The sequence below is a fragment of the Callospermophilus lateralis genome, chromosome 1 (genome assembly GCF_048772815.1).
Source record: "Callospermophilus lateralis isolate mCalLat2 chromosome 1, mCalLat2.hap1, whole genome shotgun sequence".
Classification (NCBI taxonomy): Eukaryota; Metazoa; Chordata; class Mammalia; order Rodentia; family Sciuridae; genus Callospermophilus; species Callospermophilus lateralis.
Genome location: NC_135305.1, coordinates 87,959,132 through 87,982,746, shown reverse-complemented (window position 1 = coordinate 87,982,746; position 23,615 = coordinate 87,959,132). Strand labels below are relative to the sequence as shown.

The window sequence follows — 23,615 nt, the reverse complement described above, 5'->3', positions numbered from 1 at the left end:
TTGCTTTTACACATGTTATCCAAACTATTATATTTGTCTTGTTAGGATAGGGATTTTCTATGATAATCTCTGCCTTCTCTAAAGTAAACTGTGTTTTAATGAAGAACTTGACCTTTTACTTCTTTTTCAGTTGTTTTTGAAATGTATGTGTAATTCATTCATATTTGGTGTAGGTCTAACTTTGAATCTGACCTATAAGTCATATTGAAATTCAAAATCATTTGAGTCATCTTTGAGCCAGTCTGTTATGTTTATGTGAATTTATTTTAGCTAGTATAGATTTTCCTTCCTTCCTTCCTTCCTTCCTTCCTTCCTTCCTTCCTTCCTTCCTTCCTTCCTTCCTTCCTTTCCTTGGACCTAAACCAGACTAACTGTATGGAGTGTCAGTGAGCAGAATAAGGATAATTACTGGTTTAAAAATGTAACTGCTATGGATTTAACTGGCACACAACCCTGAGATGTGTGTGGAAGGTAGCAAGCTGAAGAGAAATTTATGAAGTGGACTGTGTAGGTTCTCTCTGAAAAGCTTTGTTCTTTGTGCTCAAGATATATAAGGCAGCAGAATACAACAGTCACTAATATGGCATTACGTAAAAATGTGAATGTGTAACTGATGTGATTCTGCAATTTGTATTTGAGGTAAAAATGGGAGTTCATAACTCACTTGAATCAAATGTATGAAAGATGATATATCATGAGCTTTGTAATGTTTTGAACAACCAATAATAATAAAAAAAAAGAACAGACATGGCAAACCCACACACAAATGCTGCTCTATATCCATAGCTGACCTGCTTTTATGAGGCTAAGATTGAGGAACTCTGAAAGGATGGATACCAGCTTGCCTTGGTTCTTGGAAGAGTATGCCAACGCTATCCCTTTTCTCCAGACTGCTCTTGTCCAGGTCCCAAAACACAGATCCCAGCGTTGATCACGTGACTTGCCTTTAAACCTCAAATCAACCCTTCAGTTGCCCCTCAGACCAAAATGCCTCTTGTTTGCTGTTTCCCTGTTCATCCTAGATATCTCTGGTTTCACCTTGCCGTGTAGTTTGTGCCTTTTCACTGCAGGTTTGTGCCTTGTCTTTCTGGCCCCATGTTGAATGTTGCTGTAGACCTCCTTCCTGACGTCTGATCCAAACTGGCCACGATTGATTGTTTATGGCATTTTTCTTAGTTCACTCCCTAATAAAATGGATTCAGACACAACTGTGACAAAGCATTCACTAGTACCCTGGGGATTGCTTTTCTTTTTAGCAGTGTTGAAATTTCATTGAAAAAAAATTTATTGAAAATCTAGGTGACTGACTATGCATCATACAGTGAACTAAAGTGAAAGTAGACTCAGCAATTTCAAACTGTAAATAATGTGAGACATAGTGTAGCTGCAAATGTGTACATTTTCCCCTTTTGATGATAATTACTTGTAATTACTTACAGTGACTCCTTCTCAAGGGAGAAAGCTGAGATGGAGTCTGGTGTCCCCAGACTGACATGGCATTCAACAGAGCTGGGAAGACATCTCAGCCCCTGATCCTTGGGGTCTTCTGGCCACCAAAACTATAGGTTGATGTGAAACATGTGTCCTATCCAGACATCTGGGTACAAAAAGATAAGGAATGAGTCCAAGTACATGTGCCAGCAGTTGAATACAGGCTGAGTATCCCTTACTCAAATTGCTTGGGAACAGAAGTATTTCAGATTTTGAATTTGGTTGGATTTTTAAAAATAATAAATGACACTTATTTTTAATGAATTATTATTTTCCTCAACATAGTAGTAATTATTTTTTTTGATCCTCATTCTTTTAATAGCATTATGATGGATTTTGATTTCTAGACACACTTCCAGACTTTGTCTATTTATAAAATTTTATTGATTGGTTCTTCTCAATTGTACATGACAGTGGAATCTACTTTGATAAGATGTATCATATGTTTATATAATTTTATATAATTAGGACCCCATTCTTGTGGGTGGGCACAATGGTGGGGTTCACTTAGGTATTTCATGTGTACATAGGAAAACTGATAGATTTATTCTACTATCTTTTCTATTCCTATCTCCCCTCCCTTCCTTTTGATCCCCGTTGTTTAATCTACTGATCTTCTCTTCTTACCCTTCCCCTGCCCCTTTATTGTGCTTTAGCTTCTACATATCAGCAAAAACGTTTGATTTTTTTTTGTTTTTTTGTGGTTTGGCATGATATTCTTCAGATCCATCCCTTTACTGACAAATGTCATAAAGTCATTCTTCTTTATGGCTGAGTAATACTCCATTGTGTATGTATACTATAATTTCTTTATGCATTCATCAGTTGGGTAGGCATCTAGGTTGGTTCAATAGCTTAGCTATTGTGAATTTTGTTGCTATGAACATTGATATAGCTGTGTCACTGTAGTATGCTGATTTTAAATCCTTTGGATACATACTGAGGAGTAGGACAACTGGGTCAAATAGTGGTTCTAGTCCTATTTTTTTTTTTTTTGAGGAATCTCCATACTGCTTTCCAGAGGGTTGTGCTAAATTTGCAGTCCCACCAGCATGTATGAGCATTCCCTTCTCCCCACATCCTCGTCAACATTTGTAGTTATTTGTATTCTTGATAATTGCTATTCTGACTGGAGTGTAGTTTTAATTTGCATTTCTCTAACTGCTAGAGATGTTGAACATTTGTTTTCATGTATTTGTTGACCGGATTTCTTCTTTTGATAAGGGCTGGTTCAGTTCCTTTGCCCATTTATTGATTGAGTTATTTGTTGTTTTTTGTTTTTATTTTTTGGTGTTAAGCATTTTGTGTTCTTTGTATATCCTGGAAATTAACACCCTATCTAAGGTGCAGGTGGCAAAGATTTTCACCCATTTTTGTAGGTTTTCTCTTCACATTCTTGACAGTTTTCTTTGCTGTGAAGAAGGTTTTTAATTTGATGCCATCTCATTTATTAATTTCTGATTTTATTTCTTGTGCTTTAGGAGTCTTGTTTAGGAAGTCACTTCCCATGCTAATATGTTGGAGTGTTGGGCCTACGTTTTCTTCTAGTAGGTGCAGGGTTTCTGGTCTAAGCCTAGGTCTTTTACCCACTTAGAGTTGATTTTTGTGCAGGATGAGAAATAGGGGTTAAATTTCATTTTACTCTAGATAGATATCTAGATTTCCCCAGCATCATTTGTTGAAGAGGCTATCTTTTCTCCAATGGATTTTGAAATATTTTTGAAATGTTCACATATAAATAATGAACTAATATGGGAATGGGACCCAAATCCAAATACAAAAATCCATTTGTGCTTCATATATACTTTATATGTGTAGCCTGAAAGTAATATTTTTGATAATCTTGCATCTGAAACAGTTTCATGGTATGGCATTTTCTACTGTGACATCATGTTGGTGCTCAAAAAGTTTTGGATTTTGAAGCCTTTTTTATTTTGGATTATTGAATGAGGGCTACACAACCTGCATGGTCAAAAGACAAAGTTACAACAAATTTAGTTGTCAATCTAATTTCTTTTGTTTGTGATTCATGAATTACAAATTCTATTTGATTGATTTTATTTACAAAATAACTTCATTCTATATTTCATTCTACAAATTCTATAAGATTTTTGTAGAATGGAGAATAAACTTTTTTTATGTTTTGGATATGAGGTATCTCCCCAAAGCTCCTGTCACTCTAGGAGTGTTCAGGACTGTTCAGAAGTAAAATGGTTAGATTATGAGAGCTATAACCTAATTGGTGGGTTAATCCACTGGGTGGATTAATAATTTGAGAGGACTACTGTACTGTGTGATTAGCTGTCGTCAGGTAAGGCATGGCTAGAGGAAGTAGGTTACTGGAGGTGTGCCTTTGGGAGTTATATTTTGTTCCTGGCTCCTTGCATTCTTTCTCTGCGTCCTGGCTGCCATGCAGTGAGCAACTTTCTCCTCCATACCCTTCAGCCATTATGTTCTGCCTCACTTCAGGCCAGAATCGGTGAAGTCAGCTGACCATGAACTGAACCTCTGAAACCATGAGCCAAAATAAACTTTTCTTTCTCTAAATTGTTCTTGCCAGGTATTTTGGTCACAGTAACGCAGCTTACATTCTACAAAATAAAAAGAGAGTGTCCACTGGATAACAGCAGAATAGTGAGCTTTTTAATGTGGGAACAACAAAACAGAACAACAGAAAAAATATCAGTTAACATGAAATGACTTCAGGTTACTGTTAAGTAAAGGTTAAAGCAGAGGGAACTTTCTTCTAACTCTGATTCAGGTGGATTAGAATCTGTTTGGGGATCCTATCTGCTTTCTTAAAGTTCCAGTTTGATGATGTGGCATTTAGCATGAGTGACTCCATTTTGTTCTAGTTCACTGGGGCCTAATACAGGAACTCGGTCCCAAACAATGGCTCACCATGATTTTGTTTGACAGGACTGATTTGTGAAACACATTTTTTTTTTTTTTAGTTATAACCTGTTAAACACATTTTGGTGTGAGGAATAACTTAATTTTTCATATGAGTTTTAGCGAACTAGCTCTTGTCCTTAGAAACAGTCCTCTGACATGCATCCTGCTATTTGACAGGGAACTAACTCCCTCTCCCACAGGCCAAAACAATTTTTTAAATTATCTGTGTTTTAATGAACCATGATATGAAAACAGTACTTTCTCTTCCAAAGTAAATTTCACTTAAAAATTATGTGGTTTTTGTCCAAATGAAAAGTCATTCATGTATTAAGTCCAAATACTCTAAATACTTATGGTAATAACTGCACAGCAATAAGACTGTGAGATCATAAGATTAACTTGATTTGAGGTAGAATTATTCTTTTCTCATCTATTTTTTCAGAATTAAGGTATTTTACTGATTTTAATCCTCCTTACTGATTGTGGTGAGCTGTACATAGATATCTTTTGGCCTGCTGGCATTCATTTCTACCTCTGACAATAACTTTTTACTCCCTGGAACCAATGGATTTAACTTTTATTAAAAGTAGCAGGAATAAGTTCTGAAATTCTGTGGCAGAGAAGGGTGAATATAATTAACAAGAATGTATTACATATCTCAAAGTACAAGAGAGGAACTTGAATGTACTCACCATAAAGAATTGATAAATGTTAAAGGTGATGGATAGGCTCAGTACCCTGAGTTTACCACTACCCATCATATACATGATTCAAAACATCACATTTTATCTCATACATATGTACCAATATTATTTTTCAGTCAAAAAATAAAATGACAATGAAAAGTTAAAATATTAATACATCATAACATCATCTGCTAATGGGTATTAGATGGATAATTGATATGACCTATTTTATAAAGTCTGGAAGGACAAAATGAAAGTATATATATTCCCCTTCAACGGGGAGGAAGAATGGAGTTTTCATTTACTTCTTCTTCCTTGTCAAGTTCCCTCTTTCGTGTTAATGAACCTGTAGAAGTCAGTGTCCCCTTGGCTTTATGTGAAACAGTGCACACATCTGGATCCTGGTTACCAGCTCCAGTGGAGTAAAGGAAGAACTGGGGTATGAAACTAGAGAGGATTCAGGCATTTGAGGTCAAAGATGTAATAAGAGTTATTTCCTTAGTGAGGGCATGGAGTCTTATTAGAGTTCTGTGACCTGTTTGTGATGTTAGAGGACATCCAGGGAGCCATGTTGTTCTCTTACAGTGATCCAGATCACTGGCCAGCAGTGTATAGAGATAGCCATCATGGCCCAGACCATCTCCTTACCTAGTTATAACTAGATGCTGATTCTTCAGTAACCAGCTGCAAGGACTCAGGCCACACGTGGAAGAAGTTATCTTGGCCTGGCTCATTTTCTCATTTCTCACAGTGATAACCATATTTTTATATTTCAGCAGTTATTCCAATGGAATTCTGGGTGAGAGAATTAAAAAATTTGAGGGTGCAAATTACTATCTTTAAAATTAGAAATTCACATGATACTTCTGAAGCATTAAAGCCTGTCAGTTATTAGGTGGTGTTGTTTCTAAGTTTTGCACACCAAACATGGCAATGATGAATCTGAAAGATAAAGTACAACAGAAATCTGGCAGCCAAACCAACACATTCATTCATCCCCTCATTCGTTTACTCATTTTTAAGACATTTGTTGAGTACTGACAATGTGGGATAAAAATGAGCAAAAGTTCAGGGTCTTTATTAAAGATCCACACATCTGGACTGGGAATGTGGCTCAAGGCAGCATGCTCACCCTGCATGCGCAGGGCACTGGGTTCAATCCTCAGCACCACATACAAATAAAATAAAGATGATATGTCCACCAAAAACTAAAAAGTAAAATATTAAAAAATTATCTCTCTTTCTTACGAAAAAAAAAGATCCACACATCTGTATCTTTTTTATTTTGTTTTTTATAGTGCTGGGGATTAAACCCAGAACCTTGTGTGTGTGAGGCAAGCACTTTACCACTAAACTCTATCCCCAGCCACAATGTTTCTCATTATTTAAAAAATTCAAATTTCATTCAAATAGTGGCAGGAAGTCCTAGCTGGTGCTAAGTTTTGAATTGCTTCTAAACTCTGTATGTTCATTGAGTAGAAGCTGATAAACTAACCATAGTAACCACAGTGTTTTGTCATGTCAAATTGCAAGAATAATTATGTCAGGGTTCAGCTAGAGAAGCAGAGCTAGTAGGATATGCATTAATAGAGTAGTTGAAAAAACCAGTCGTACTCAGTTGTGGGGTCTGGAGAGCCAATTCTGAAATTTGCAGGAGAGGCTATCAGGAAGGATACCCTGTAACTCTCAGGCAAGGTTGAAGCTGCTGTCCATATGCAGAATTTTTCAGGGAAGCCTCAGTTTTGCTTTCAAGATCTTTCAAGTGGTCCACCCAGACTGTCTAGAACAGACATCTTTATTTAAAGTCAGCTGATTATGAACTTTAATCACATCTAAAACACCTTCACACGGACACCCAGATTAGCATTTGTTGAATCAGTGGGGACTGTAGCCTCGCCAAGCTGACACATCAAACAGACCATCACAGTAATGTTTGGAAGAAGTCTGATGTAAGCTGTACATTTTTACTGATGTGTAATGGCCATAGTATTTCAGTCCACTGTTACATATCAAATAGTATTTTCACATGATTATATTATTTGGGCTGCATCCATAAAACATTGTAACAGTTGATAAAATCAATAAAATGGGGAAAATGGACCCACTTTTGGAGTAATTAATTAATTCAGTTTATAAACTAAAAATGCATAACTAACAGCATCAGACATAGTCTCTGGCCAATAGCATTTCTCTGCATCTTTTCAGATTATTAGCATTTTGCATATTTCTCCCTCCTCGTTCTGCTTTTTCTAGCATGCTTATCCATTTCTTCTGCAAGGCTTTATTTTCAGTTATTCGGGGCCACATAAATACTTCTTGATTTGTACAAGTAATTTCACCTGTTCCAAGGTGATTTCTGACATTGAAAGTAAATGACTTTGTGCAAGTACATTTCCAAAAAAACTTCTGCACAGAGAAGCTAGCTCACTTTATGAATGCCTGCATAGGAGAGACACATTTTCCAGCTATGTATAAATAAATCTGCTTATATCTTTGGGATATTTGTCACATTCACAGACTTTATTATTTTTTTTGTTAGATTACTTTTCATACCTAAAATAAATTGCCTGACAATGAGCTGCAATACATTAACTTTCAATGAAGAATGAAATCAAAGGGAGGAATATAAAATTATAAATAAATGTGTAAGTGGCATTATCCTAACAACTGGAGACTTATCATAGTCTAGTTTGTGGGGGCATATGATTACATTCCCATCATCATTTATATGCAGAACAACCCCACAGCAGTTCATAGAACCCTTTTCATTAGGCCCGTGTTCCATAGACTGGATGCAAACACCTGCTTCCCGTAAAATTTTACAGGTTCTAATTTATGAAAAACTTGTTGATGCCTACTGATTTTTTCTCAGCGCTGGCCTCTATATAGAATAAGTTGAGTTGCAGTCAACCCTATCTATGGATGCCTCTATGTGTGGGGAAGAAAGAATCATCCACAAGTTTGTAGACTGTGTCTCGGATGGATGCTACTTTCCTTACTCATGATCTACTTCAACTGTGTGCTCAGAATTTACCATTCTGCAATTACTTCTGACTCTGGGTTAAGAAGCACACACACACAGACTCTCCACATATTGGGAGGTAGTTGGCTTATTCACAAGACCTGTTCTTTCTCTTCATTTAATTTCTTTTTCATTCTGCCTTGCACCATAGTTATTTACATAGGTATCAGAGTACCTGGCACAAAATCTTGTACACAGGTGTATGCATACATTGTATCTACTGAAGGCTTAAAAGCACTGGGCTATATGTTATTTTATATAATCGTCTCCAGATCTGAGAAGTAGATGCTCTTATTCTCCCAATAATAGGAATTTAAAAAAAGATGTCAATGTAATCCAGCGAATGAATTTCGAAGCCAGGCTTTATAATGGAAGGCTTTGTGCTCCAAAGGTCACATGCTAGACTCTTGGGCTGACCTTCTGTCTTTCACTCTTAGTTGCCTGAATGGATGCCTATCTCCCCACCCAACGTGAAGATTCTGGTATTCTGTTCTCTCTGCCTCATAGAGTATCTCCTATGGGCTTGACTCCAGTAAATGCTGTTGGATTCAGCAGGATCCTTAGCTTTGGACATTGGAATTTCTGATCTAAACAACTTCCTATATTCAGACCAAAACTAAGAAACTATATTTCACTGTACAACTAAATCATTAAAGCAAAGGGAAGACGCAGAATCACATATTGACCATAGTCCCAGTGTAAGCTTCTCTTGTAATGCAAAAAGTTAACAAGCTTTGGCAATTATTAAGAGAAGTTGACATTTGAGAGAGAGGAACTAATTAAAATCTTATGTTATTAACACTTCAAAAGAGCCTGAAGAAATTGGAAGAGTTGTATAAGAGTAAGTGAGATGATTAAAGGTGTTAAACATGGGTGTTTGTGAGAAAGTGACTTGGGAATAAGTACAAAACGTGTATTTTAAAATTATGTTTTATATAAAATAATTACTTATTAATTTGAAAGATTTTTATCACCTATAAAATGGGTAGGCACACATACTTATCATTGCCATATGTTCAGCATAATAAGATCTTTCTTAACCAGTAAGATCTCTCTAAACCAAGTTCTGGAAACATCAAACAAGTACGTCTTAATTCTGAAATTAGAATGTTTTGTTTTGTTTTCTGTTGCTTATCAGGAAATTTTACAACCTCATTCTTCCTTTGAACAAAGAAACCTTTCATACTATCATGTGTAATTAATGCAAAAACTACACTGATGTTTCTTAAGAAAGTAATCAGTAATTAGAATTAAGAGAAAAATAATGAATAGTGTTCTTTTAATGAAACCATCCCATTTCTTATGAAAATAAGCTTTTTTTCAAGAAAATGCATTGTTGTAAAAGTAAAAGCTTCTATAAATATTGGCATTGTGGGACACTGCAAAGAAATTGCCTTAAAATGCTAAAATTAATCTTTTCATAGAAAACAAAAATATGTGAAGATACACACAATGTTCAAATGTTCAAAACTTTTGAACAAATTGTAATTTATATCCTGCTAGTAACTAGAATTGAGAGATATCCTTTCTTTACAAATATGCTATAAAACAAAAAGATTTTTTAAAAGAAATATGGACATCAATGATAAAACAATTCGATTAATAAAGAATTCTAAAGATCTGATTTTTTTTTTTTTGGTACATCAGTATCCCATTAAATTGTTAATGGTGCTCAAACCAGATGTTCGGGTTCTTAAACCAGTCCCCGGATTAATATTCATTGGATAGCCTGTCAGCCTTTGAGTATGATCTACTCTCGTCGGACCTTAAATGATGCAATCACTAAGAATTTAAATTATCATGATAGTCCATTCTTTTGCCAAAGCTTCAAAGTGAGGAGCCTGGGATTGTAAAAATGTTTCTTTAAGGGATATTTCTCCAAAGATAGCAGCCTAACTCAGACAGGAAAACATTTGGCCCAACTTATTTATTATTACAATCTAATCATGTTTTACCACTGCTCACAGGATGTTTCGGAAATTATATTTAAAGCTTCAATCAAAGGGCTACCATTAATGCTTATTTAATAATCAGTTCTTCTTTGACTACCTCTATTGTAGAAATAAATATGATTGAGAGAAGATAGGTAGTGGTCATTTCCCTCTTAAACTTCTTCTGACCTGCCCACTTGGTTTTCCTCCTTAAAATTTCACCTGCATAAGTAAAGTGGTGAATTGGGCTCATTAGAAAATTCAGACAGAGTGAAGATTTTCTTAGCTTCATGAGCAACCTTCTGAGTGCACAATAACCTAGAGGGCTGTACATGTAGTCTTTGGGGAAATGCTTGTCACTCTAGCTTTACATCAACCCAGATGGAAGCTGAATCCAACCTGGATTGATATTGAACTGGGCATTAGGAAGATAAACCATTTTAACTCTTGGTTTGATCGGCACTGGAGATAAACACAGAATAAAATGAAAAAGCAAAGAGAAACAACTTTAGCAGACTGATAATTTTAATTATACCTTAGTCAACTCATAAGTAGCTTGTCATTGTTCAAATCATTCGAAAGACATTTAGGAAAATGGGTTCAAATAGATCCCAATGGGAGATTTTAGCTTTTCTCATTGTGGAGAACAGTGAATCCAGATTTTGGAGGCATTGCTCTAATAACACATAATTTGCAAGCAAATCACTGAAGGCGAAAAATCTCTATATAATTAAAGATAATTTCTCTTAAGTTTAGGGTTCTATGACAGTTGTTAGTTTTATAGATTTATCAGATTTTCCTGAATAGAGATATCATATCTCGAGCCACTTTTTAAAAAAGTGTAAATCCAATGTGTCCCGACACTTAAATATGGACTAAGCAGGTTTTAATTATCATTATTCTCCTGCTAATCACTGTGAGGTACTACAAAAGTGTGTGTGTATTTGGTACTGGGGATTGAACCCATGAGCACTTTACCACTGACCTCTATCCCTAACACTTTTAATCTTTTATTTTGAGACAAGGTCTTGATAAGTTGCTGAGGGTCTCACTGAATTGCTGAAGCTGACTTCATATTTATAATCCTCCTGCCTTAGCCTTCTGAGTCACTGGGATCACAGGTGTGTACCACCATGCCTGGCAGTCCATCATTTTTTTTTAAAGAGAGAGAGAGAGAGAGGGAGAGAGAGAATTTTTTAATATTTATTTTTCAGTTTTTGGAGGACACAACATCTTTATTTTATTTTTATGTGGTACTGAGGATCGAACTCAGCGCCATGCGCATGCCAGGCGAGCACATTACCGCTTAAGCCACATCCCCAGCCCAGTCCATCAATTTTTTGAGGGTTACTTGACATTTACAATTCTTTCTTTGTGAATTGGTTTTACTAATATTTTTGCATTTTTTCCATCATAAGTGTTTTATTGACATAAAAATCTTTTAGAATTTATCTTTTATTATGACACATTAAAAGTAGAATTTTTTTCTAATTTCATTAGACAATTTTAAATCTCTTGCATTAATAAGTTTTAATCTATTCCTTTGATGCTTTTCTTAGGGAAGCCTCAAGTTACTCCCAAATTATACAAATATGCACTATACATCTATTTTGAGTATTTACATGGGTCCATTTGTTTTTACATTTATATCATTAATCCACTTGGGAAATATTCTGATGTAAAGGTGTGATAAATGCAGAGGTCATATTCTTTTTACAACTGCTTAATGAGTTCGTTATACACTATTTGTTTAATTACACTTTCACTACTATGGCATAAATTTATCATATGCAAGTCCTACTATATGACTTAGTATTTTTTCATGTAAATTTTATTCATTGCATCAAACTGCTTTTTTCTGTATTGACAATAGTGTTACACTGTTTTTATTTCAAATTTTATATTTTATGTCTAGTGGGGCAAGAAAAGAAATTGTTTTTCTTTTTAATTCTTTTTTGTTTGAAATTTCCTACTTTTGAAAGCTTAATCATTGTTTAATAAACTCTCAAATTCTACCACAAGTTCATAATGTATAATTTAAGGAAAATGTGATATTTTTAAAACAATAATCTTTCCCATTCAGGAATGTTATTTTATTCATTTTAGACCCCTGAGTAGAATTGCATAGTTTTCTTCACAGGAATCAGAGTATTTATGCTTGTGTTTGTTTCTAGATATAATTTTGCTTGCTATATTGAATGTATTATTTTTCTTAATAATTTTAATGTTACTGGAACTTTCCACAAACTAAAAGTAATAAAATTTTTATATAACCTCTGTCTTATATCTCCATTCTTATTTCATTAACTACACTTTCTAACCATTTCCCCCTACATCCTATCTTTTCTAGAGAATGTCTTTGCTATGAACCAGTCTTTAATGGAATCTTTTAGTGGTTGTTTATTAAATCAGATCCTATTATTGGGGCTGGGATTGTGGCTCAGTGGTAAAGCGCTTGCCTAGCACATGTGAGGCTCTGGGTTCAGTCCTCGGCACCACATGAAAATAACGTAAATGTCATTATGTACACCTACAACTAAAATAAATATTTTTTAAAAATCCTATTGTTTTGAAACATGTATTACTTGTCATTTTTAAAAAGTCATTAAATTACTAGTTCACTATGATTTTTTTAATTTTTATTTTTTTCCTCCAATTTTGCTTTATATAATTGGGTGGATATAAAGTAATGAACAGAAACTTAAGCAAGATACACTAATAATGTAACAGAACCTGATAACTTGATTTTTTTTAATTGTTCTCAAATTCATTTTTCAGTGTTTCCATTATGGTGCTCATAAGGAAATTAACCAACTTTTGGATACTATAGCTGAATGTCAAATTAAATATGTATGATGTATAAATTCTTTTATAAGGCAATTATGAAGAATCTTCAAGAAATTTGTGGTTTGTATGTAGAAAATTATTCAAGTCAACCATTCAACTCAATATAAAATAAAAAACATTGGAGTTCTTCTCCTTTTGCTAATGAATGGCTTTTAGCTGTCATGTCACTGAGCTGAACAAATAAGTCACCTTTGTATACATAAGGAAAAATTAATACATAGTAAATGGATAAAACATTACTACGACATCTTTACTAGACTATCTCTACTTCTGACACTTCAGAAGCTTAGAGATTTAGAATATTCTTGCATGAACAGCAAGAAAAATTAAAAGAGAAATTGCTTTTGTGATCACAACTATAAAGTTGTGTGGTTATAGAAGTTCTGCATTTGTATGCAAAACATAAAGCATGTGTACCTTTATTCTCCCTACTGATTATTGCCAGTCACCTAGCAGGACTTAACAGATACCTTTCCAAGAAGCAGAGACTGAGATGTGTAACTATGACCTCAATAACCTCAGCACTATGCTAATGAGAGATGCAGTATCTTTTTGATATGGTTCAAGAAAACAGGGAAAGAGCTCATAAGAAAGAGAAATGAAAATTGTTAAAACTGAGAAATCACTTCTGGTTAAGCCTCACCACGGTGCCACCTTCATTTTTACATAAGCATGGTGGGATAATTAAACTCAATAAATCAGAAATCTTTTTTCTTTCTTTTTTTATTCTAATTAGCCATACATGACAGTAGAATGCATTTTGACACATCATACATAAATGAAAAATAAATCAGAAATCTTAATATTTAAAATTCACGATGGCCTACTGCCAGCAGGAAGGGCATATGACATCATATTTGTGATCACATAAAACCATGACACTCCCAGGAGTGCATTGTTTATGGCTGACAACCCCAAAGATCCTATGAGGAATACAGGTTGATGCAGTCAATGGGGACATTAACTGGAATTGCCCATGTCTTGGAGAAATGGCCAGTGGCCCTGTGGGAAACAGTTCAAGTTGCCCTCTTCCTACTTCCCCTGTAACACAGAGGATACCAAGGGATCAGTCTGTGAAGACTAATTCTATGTAATGCAGGAATGCATGCAGAAATACCTGGCATCTGTCTCCAAGAGGAGGAGGAGAAAAAGGAGGAGAAGAAGCCAGTAGAAAGTGTGAGGCCATTGCAACCAAACAGGAAGGGTCAAGCTGATGAAGGCCAATGAGGCTCTGTGCTATGGTTCTTATACTTCAGAGTGGCATGGATCTTTTTGCAAAAGCCTTTCTGTTGCTCACCTTCTAAGGAGTGTCTTCCCCTCCATTCTGTACACTGTAATATACGAAGTAAATTATTTTGATGATCAGAGATCTCGGCCCCTTGGCATAAAAATGTGGGGTTTGTAGATATGTGTGTCCTACATAAACCTGTCAGTGAATGTAGCTGCCACCTTTAAATTCTCTTCTCTCATACTGCCTTGAGTTATGCTACTTTGATATAATACACTGAATATTCTCAGCAACAAAAAAAAATCACTATCCAGGAATATTTCTTGTGAGTGAGCTGATTTATTCTGATCTATCATATCCCTTTTAGAAGATTGGATTCCTCTTTGGAAAATTAAATAGAAATAAAAACATCTTTATTTGAAAATGCTGGAGTGGGATCATTCCTAACAGAAGAGACCAGATGGTCAGAGCTGTAGTTCTCAAAACCATCTTGCTTTTGGATATATGACAAAAGAACTTCATTTCTGATATAGTTTGGTTTCTATGTTTGCATAGAATTCCAGGTTTTCTACCTTTAAAAGGTGGAGATTTAGATTATTTTATTCCCAGTTCCTTTCTTAGTGGAAGGAAAAGCTAGGTTTGACTTTTTAAAAATCCTTATTTGGGGCCTGTGTTCATACCTCTTCTCAGTCTAGTCAGGTGTAATATTCTTGAGAGGTTGGAACCTAATTGTTTCCAAGAGAGGAAATGGTGTCAGTGAAGTACTCAATTAAAAGGAGATGAAATGTCTTCAAAGAAAAAGTTACTTTGCCTTTCAATTATCATCATATTAACAAGCAAAAGAATTAGAACACACTGGAAAGGGTAATATTCAATCTACTTTGCTAGAGTTGGTTTATTGACACATGAATTCATTTTTTAATAGAAAAGGGATAGTGTATCTTAGTTTGCATACAAGCTAGGAGATCGTTTTGAATTCCACATTTTCTGACTGCAAACAGAATATAGCACTTACAACAGGTTATAAACACACTGGTTTTCAAGCTTAGAGCCAGTTCCAACGATAATAATACACTATTTTAAAAGACCTAAGGCGATGAATTCCATTTCCAGTGGAAAGAAAAAACTGTGCAAACAAATTTAAAACTACTTTTTTTCTGTGCCAGTGTTATAAAATGTAGCTTTTAATAAAACCTTGACTCAAATGCCAGTAACTTCAGAAAATAATTTGGGTGGAGAGAAGGGAATGATTTCATTTAGGAAAAATTACCACTATCTTTTTCCTAATCTTTAATACATTCAATTTAAACCTATACAGATGCTGTTAACACTTCACACAATTGCTATTTACTGGAAGAATAACAAGATCTAAATCAATTATATTTAACCATCAAAACACTGGGTCAAAGTAAAAAATACCATCCTACTTTCCCCTTCTAAGTTTCCAAAATATGACATACTTTCCTCAAACCTCTACAACTGTCCAGGAGTTTTAGAAACTGTTTGTACATGATCTTAACTCCTCATCCTTGGCCCTTTGGACTTAGTGACAAAAGATCAAAATCACCAAAAATGATGGTTCACTTGAAGTCAGACAAGAGACCCTGGCTTAGTTAAGCCTCAGGAGGAAAACAGTGATGTGGTTACTGGCTTCATGCAGGAGGGTATCTGAAGGTTCTCATCTGCCCGTCACCTACACAGTCCAGGTGGCAGATATGCATGCACAACAGAAATCAAATTGGGTCCTCATAAACCAAGTCCATCATTCATATCATACACGCCTGGATCTTTTTTTTTTTTTTAAATCCATTTCTTCCAGGGTCATAATGTCCTTCAGGTGGATGTTGTGTAAGGCCTCTGTGTCTCATCCTGATTTGTTCCTCTTCAGTCTGCTGAGTTGCCAGCCTAGCCTGGCCAGGCATTGGATGATAGACTAGCCCTGGAACTTGTTCTTGATAAGGTGGTGGTGGCAGCTCTGATTCCAGTTCTATCCTCTTGCCAAAAGCTAGCCAGGCTGGACTGAAACTGGCTAAGCAGAGAGATGTCATCAGAGGTGGGGATTTGAGGCAGCTCTCCATCTTCCAGGGTTGGGGCCATGTGATCTGTGCACTGTTCTCACAGTCTTCCTTTATGAATTTTTAAATTTGGGATAATAGTGAACTATTAAATTGCTTTTCATCATATATCAAAAAGGGTTTCTTTGTTGTATTATACTAATCAATTTTAAAATATTGAACCATCCTTGGTAATATGAACCTTGAGAATGTATTAAATAATGAAACAACTGAAAACATTTAATTTTTAGGTATTTGAAGCTGAAAATGAGTCGAACACAAATTTCTAGGATACTCAGGGTATTGATAGTGTTCCAAAAACAACACTATTTTTTGTTATGATACATCTGTAATATATTAATATTGATATATATGGCATATAAAACTATGATGTATATAAAATATCACCATATTTTATTTTCCTTCACATAAATATTATATAGAATGTTGGGACACCTAGTATATTCTGGGAAACACGTAAATGCTTTATTTATAATTCTATTAATTGATAGTTTTTGTGTTTACATGTAAATTTTAGCTAGCTATTAATATAAAAGATGAGCTATCTATAAACTAATCTTTTGACAGTACTTTTACAGCTTCCAGTAAAGTATTGTATATTATAATAAAGAAAGAACCAGGAAGAGAAAGCTAATGACTTTCAACTAGTTCTTTGTCTTATTTTCCAGAAAAGTGACTTTAATAAGGGCATAGTCTAAATAAGGAAGAATAAATAGTTGATAAGAAAATATCAACTATTGTGATCAGTGCAGCTGATATTTGTGTATTATATAGTATAATCAATTTTTATACCTATAAAATGATTATGTGAGTGCAGAGTGATCTGTGATGTGCTAGAAATCCTTCCACTTCTGTTTTTAAACTTATTGTGGCTTTAAAAAAAACATTGATGTGGCAGTCAATGGCATTGCTTTTCTTCTATGAGAACAGGCAGGTAAACTTTGACTTTTCCTTGGAGTAAGGTTCCTTGGTGTAACTGAAATTCTGAGCCAGATAACCATGGCATGTGTGGGGACTGCCCTGTGCACTGCAGGATGTTGAGCAGCTTCGCTGACTTCCACCAATGGATGTCAGTAGCACCCTCCTGTCATTACAGCTGCACTGTCTCCAGACTTTGCTAATCCCCCATGGAAGACAAAATTGCCCCACTTGAGAACCACTGCCTTAGGAAGAGAAAGTGATGATGGACATCTTTTAATTAATTTAATCTAGTGGAGTAAAGGTAATAGATTGACCTGCTTTCTTGCACTTACCGAGGAAACACACACATACTCATTCTGAGGGCGTATGTATTTTATTTTTCATCACCTCATCCTTCCCTGCCCCCACACCCTCTTTATTTCACTCTGTTTCTTTTTTCCCCTCATGGTTTCAACATTAGTATCACACATGACATACAATCTGTGATTTTCTTTTTCTTTTTAATACTTCTGTTAACAGCGGGGGTCTCCTGGGGCTTGCACCCCAGTTGATACTTTTGTGGTTCTGTGTTATCCACAGTCAGGACTGACTGCTGTAAGTGGGATGATCCGTGTACTTGGTAAGGACTAGAACTAGCAGCAGTGCTCTGCTAGGGCACCTCTGAAGAGGAACAGTGATGCTTGAGAGAGACAAGGAAGAGAGAAGAATGCTTCTTTACTGCTTTATATTAGAAACATAAATAATTTCCCTCAGTTAAAATCTGCTTGGGATGGAGAAAACATGTCTAGTTAAAGATGATCATCTTATTTGGGTGAGGTGGTGCATGGGAGGCTGAGACAGGAGGACTGTGAGTTCGGAGCCAACCTCAGCAACTTAATGAGACCCAAGCAATTCAGCAAGATCCTATCTCTAAATAAAATAAATATATATAAAAGGGCTGGATATGTGGCTCAGTGGTTAAGTGCCCCAGGTTCAATCTCTAGTACCAAAAAAGAAAAATTTAAAAAAAAGATCATCTTATCTCAAATACCTTATCCCCACAAATATATATATATATACGTATGCAAATGTATTTCCATTTTCTTTAAAAAATCTTACAGGTTTTGTGACTGTTGGGAGAGGTAGACATGAAAACAATTATATGCCAACATTGTAGTTGACAGTGTTTTAAGGTACATAAATAGCATTTATTAGTTTTCTGGCAATTGAAAAGGAAAGAAGTAAAATATTAATATGTATTAGGTTATTTGTAGTTTTGATCAGAGATTCTAACCGAAAGCATGAGAATGTGGACAAATCCACATTCGTTGGGGATCTATGCTGAATTCAGGGAATATATTCCAAATATGTAATAGTAGAGTTGAGAGTTGTCAGTCATAATGGTGTGCCCATTTGTCCTTTTAAATTATATTAATTGACCAGCAGAGAAAATAGGAAAAATAGTTCAGAATGGTGATATTTGAAAACAAATGGAAAAAAGTTCAAAACTGGTCTTTCATCATTGCAGAGGTAAAAGTGAAATACATCCAATCATCTGAGACTACTTCTCTCATTTAGCTTCGGGACTCCTAGGTTAATAATGCAGTAATGGCAGAATGTTGGAAAGGAGAGAAGATTGAAGTGAATGAAATGTTCGTAAAATAGAAAAGCTGGTTTCAGGGAGATTTGCGTGTCCAGGTTTACTCTTTTGCTTCCTTCAGTGTAGAGTCTTACATTCTTTTTGCCCTTTACCTTTTATCCTAACTTGTAATAGAATACTTTCCATGCATTAAAAAGGAGAGAAAACAGTCCTTTCAGACTTACAATTGTCCTTTCATCTCAAGTTTGCCTAATCCTTGACTTTAATGAGGGCACCCGCTTATCCAGGGAAGCAGAGGCCTGTGGCGGTGCCAGGAGCAGCCCTCAAATTCCATGCAGTAGAACCCTTTAATCCTGAGGCTTCAGAAAGGAAAGCACAGGGTTTTGTCTAATCTAGCAGGGAAATGCTGTCCAGGACTGCCTCATCTTGCTGGATCTTAGTGTGCATCCATGTTGAAGCTCTGAGAAGGCAAAGACTGAACGAACTGCTTAACTTTGCTTACCCTGAGTTTCCAAAACATGCACACAGAAAACTATTCCCATTAACCTGGGTTGAGTATTCTAAGGAATATAATTTTAAAAGCACTGATTAAATAATGGAACCCTCACAAGGTAGTTTCATTATTCAAATTACTTGGCTGAAAAAGTGTTACCACTACCCTACAAGGTTAGGGTCATCAGCATTTTTTATGCCACTTCAAATTGGGATCTGAAGTCAGGTCTGAGTTTCTATATTATAAAAAATTCCCCCAGGAAATTATACTTCAAGATGCCACCTTTGTTTTCTCCCTTCACTCTTTCTCAGTGCCTGTTGGCCGGCTGCCATGGAGGCCAGTAGACCATGAAAGTGATTAATGGGCTAAGAATGCCTTCTGGAGAGCAGAGTCACCAGGTCCAGGTAGGTGCTCTTGTTAAACAACAGTGGTGAAAACAAGTTCTTTACTAAGTAGATTCAAAGGAGCGAGTAAGAGCATATAGACACAGAGAGAAGCCCTGAGGATAAGGAATCCTCCTTTCTGGAAATGAACTGAAGCTGTTTGGTGATGCACCTTCCCAGGCCTTCCCTGCCCTGTCCCTTCTCTGTGCAGGTCCCATAACCCTCCCCATCCTACCATGCTCCCTAGAGCCCAAGAGACGGCATTCTCACTTTCTGTCTCCTACGGAGACCTGGGCACGGACAACAGTGGTGCCAAGAACACTCTCTCTCCAACATCTGGATATTTCTAGTCTGGCCATTGGCGCCCAGGCAGCTCTTTAGAAGGAAGCCCTGATGGAGTTTTGATATCCTTTCTTTCTTCCTTTGAAATGATCCCATTGCTTTGCCCCAGTGAAAGACTGTTAGAAATGACAACAGAGAATCCCTCTCCAAAATGGGAATGGTTCCCTTATCTCCATTTGCCCTCTACTCTTGAGATTCAAGTAGCACAGAAAAACACAGAAATCACACCAAGTGCTGCTGTTTGTACTCATATGTCTGTTCTTTTTGAGTCCCTTCTCTTCCTCAGACACTACCTGTTGGAATGTGTATGTGTGTGTGTGTGTGTGTAGTGGGGGGTCTTAACTTTTTAAGGCTTGCTCACTTTGCCTTTCCTCCTCTGACACTCTCCTCACTCTGAACAGTAACAGGAAATCTCTCTAGTGGGCAGCACCCTCCTAGCCCACTAGAAGGGTGCAGCCCTGTCCTCTGAAGTACCGCAGCACCCTCTTCTTAATAATTTCCTGGCATCCTCCTTCCCTGTATACCCTCGAGATGCATGGACCTCGCACAAAAGCAGACTTATTGTTGGCACCCATGAAGTATTGGTTAATGTGAACAACCGAATCCCATTCTCATGCCAACACCTGTGGAGACTTGTCCTGCCACAACCTGGAGTACTTTCCCTCTTCCCTGGGCTTTAATGATACTTGGTTCTAGCTTGGTCACAGGATTCGCTGTGGAAGATTATCATTGGTTTTGTACTTGCTTGCTTTCCATCCCCGGTGTTTGTGCCCTGAGAGCAGGTGTGAAGTTGTATTTATCTCTGCTTCCCAGGGTCCCTGCCTCCCTTGAGGAGCTACTCAGTGCTTTGCATTTAGCAGGGGAGCTACTTATTCACAGCACTCCAAGGGGGAAAAGATGTGTGATCTGGGGAGGAGGATGGAGAGAGAGAGAGAGAGAGAGAGAGAGAGAGAGAGAGAGAGAGAGAGACTGACTTACAATCCAGTTCATGAAGCCCGACCCAATCTAATCATTTAAACAGTGTTTTTAAGTAATCCACGTTTTTAAAAAAAAGTCTCAGACATTCAGATTTCCTGATTACTCTCCCTGTTCCCCTTCAAGACAATCTGAGTCCATGGATTGTCCCCTGGTACCTCTTGTCTCCATAGTGATGTCTTTTGTCCACTTGGTCACTGGAAGTCAGTGACACCTCTAACCTAGGTCTGTGACTGTCCCCTCTACCTCCAGCTTGACCTTGTTCAGCTGCTCCTGACACCATGGCTCCTGCGGAGTTCTGGCTGTGACTCCTCTTAGCTCTCTGGCTTGGGATGACATCCTTCTGGCTCTCAGCCATTCAGTGCCTCTCACAACCCTGCCAGTCAGCACTATCAGCTGCTTCCCACATCCCTCTGCAGGGCACAGGGGACCTCCAACTCCGTCTTGCTCCCTGCCTGACAGTCAAGGGTGGTTCACAGATCTGCGCTGTGGCCTTCCTCTGTCTAATATGCAGCTGCTTCTGTCTGAAGTTACTTCCTGTGTAGGCTGAGGGTGGGCTGGCACTGGCCTTGGAGGGCATCTCTTTGGTGAGTACAGAATTGGAAGTGGGGCCAAATTTCTTCGCTCTCTGCTTTCCTCTGGCCCGCTTGACAATCTCCTGCCTCAGGACTTTGACACAGGACACTAACCTATTTCCTAGACTCCTCTCTCCCAAGATTTCCCCTGCTTCCTGGAGGCTTGTCATAGTGGACATGGCCATTGGCAATGGATGTGAGAAATGAAAATGGCCAAATACTCTTTGTGGCACAACAGTGTATTCAAGTGCTGGAGATCCCTGCCCTGGGCAGAAGGAGAGGTTTAGGTGTGAGAATCAAGGCCAGGTTCCCCCAAGCCACAAATTCTAGCTTTGTACTTCTGATTCCAGTGGCATCTTTTTTCCTAGAAATATTTGTGTTTGGGGCTTAAAAATAAAAGAGGTGGAAGGGATCCACACTTAGTCCACAGCCAGCAGTTGCAAACAGCTCAGAGCCAAAAGTCACACATAGAGGTGGCATGGGCTGTTTGTGGAACCATATGTATATAAATTTTAAAGACCAGCCTCTACTCCAGTAAAGGTTCTCATTTTGTTCTCACGTCTTGTCATGGCTGGACCAAGCTCAGCTATCTCTCAGGAGACCTGTAATCAGTTGTCACACCTTTGTCTCTGGTAGGCTGTGGATCAGGGAAGTGCCTGTCTGCTGTGACCCCAAGTTGGGGAGCATTGTTGACCCTTCAGTGTTGATGTTCACAGCCTGGTAGGGAGAAAGGAAAACTCTCTCTAGAAACACTCAATAGCATAGTTGTGAACATCACAATCTTTCCTCGAGACTTTACAAACCTCATGTACACTTCCAGAGAACTGACTGCAAGTGCTGAAGAGTCCCCAAATTCCTCTTGCCTCTTTTCCTCTCTTAGAAAATCATTTAACAGAATTGTTTCTTCCTCTTTCCAGTCTCCAAGCCAGAGGCTAAATCTCAATAAAGCTCTTCTCAAAAAAATTCTTCTTTTTGCACATAATAATCAAGTATATTACTACACTCCATAGGTTCAAATGTCATTTTAAAAAATCACACAGAGTACATGCCCAGATTTAGGAGGTTTTAAAAATGCTAAATGAGGAAGTCCTAGTATAGTGGAGGCTCATGGTGCTCATGAGGGACAAACTCCAAAGCACTTGATGATACTTCTAAACTGCAAAAATTACCATTGTGAATGAGGAATATTTACTTGGGGTATGCAGAGTGCTTTATCCATATTGATTTATCAGTATTTGCTACCCTTGCAGCTAATTCCTCTGTAAATCAACTCTCCATGTAAATTCTGACAGCAAACAGCTAACGGGGGATGAATTTCATTTCCGAATAGTTATGGAAGTTGGGTCCTATATTAGCAGTTACCTTGATAAGCTACCTGAGTTCTATCAAGCTTGTGTTTCTAACCACAGAGAAAGAGAGAGTAAGATTACACTATTTTAATAGCTCAGAAAGCAAAATGAGTCCCGTCCTTCATCTCCAGGGACAGAGAAGTTTATGCTGATGAATAAGCTTGTGATGCAAGAATTTAAAAGTTTCCCCAATTCCTTTCTTCTTTTTGTATCAGTATGTAACAGAAAGAAAAAAGAAAACAAAAGGAAAAACTTAAGATTTTCGACACAATCAACTATTAGAATACACTAGAACATTCCATGAATGATAAAGCACTACAGGTCCAGATTCCTACCCACTCCCTACTCCAAAGCTATTATGAAATGATTTATTTTGGGGAGGAAATTGAATGATAATTACCTTTAAAACACTTGAAACGTTAACATATGAAAAGTGTCTTCCTACTCATTGAAAATGAACACAACACAAGCACCATGAAGGCTCTTTCAACACTGCTTCTTACTTACCCTAATTCTAGCAGCCTCATACCCAGCTCTGAATTTCCTTCTTTTCTTTTATTTTATAAGATCAATTCTTTTTTTAAATTTAATTTTATTCTTAATTAACAAAGAATAACTACATATATTGAGATGTTCCAATGCATGTATACATTGTGGAATGATCAAATCAGGCTAATTAATGTTTCCTTCCCATAACATATCATTTCCTTGTGATAGGATCTTTAAACATCAACTCAGTGATTTTGAAAGATATAATACATTATAATTAACTATAATTGTCATGCTGTGTAGTCGCTCACCAAGAATTATCCAACTGGAGCTT

At 36.9% G+C, this 23,615-nt stretch overlaps 1 protein-coding gene and 1 pseudogene across 3 annotated transcripts in view; one reads left to right on the top strand and one right to left on the bottom strand.

Moving 5' to 3' along the window:
• The window catches only part of Pde1c (phosphodiesterase 1C), a 511,610-nt gene that overhangs the window by 352,791 nt on the left and 135,204 nt on the right, over positions 1 to 23,615 (top strand). The gene's annotated exons all lie outside the window — the stretch shown is intronic.
• On the bottom strand, positions 15,721 to 21,622 carry LOC143411856 (RING finger protein 11 pseudogene; annotated as a pseudogene).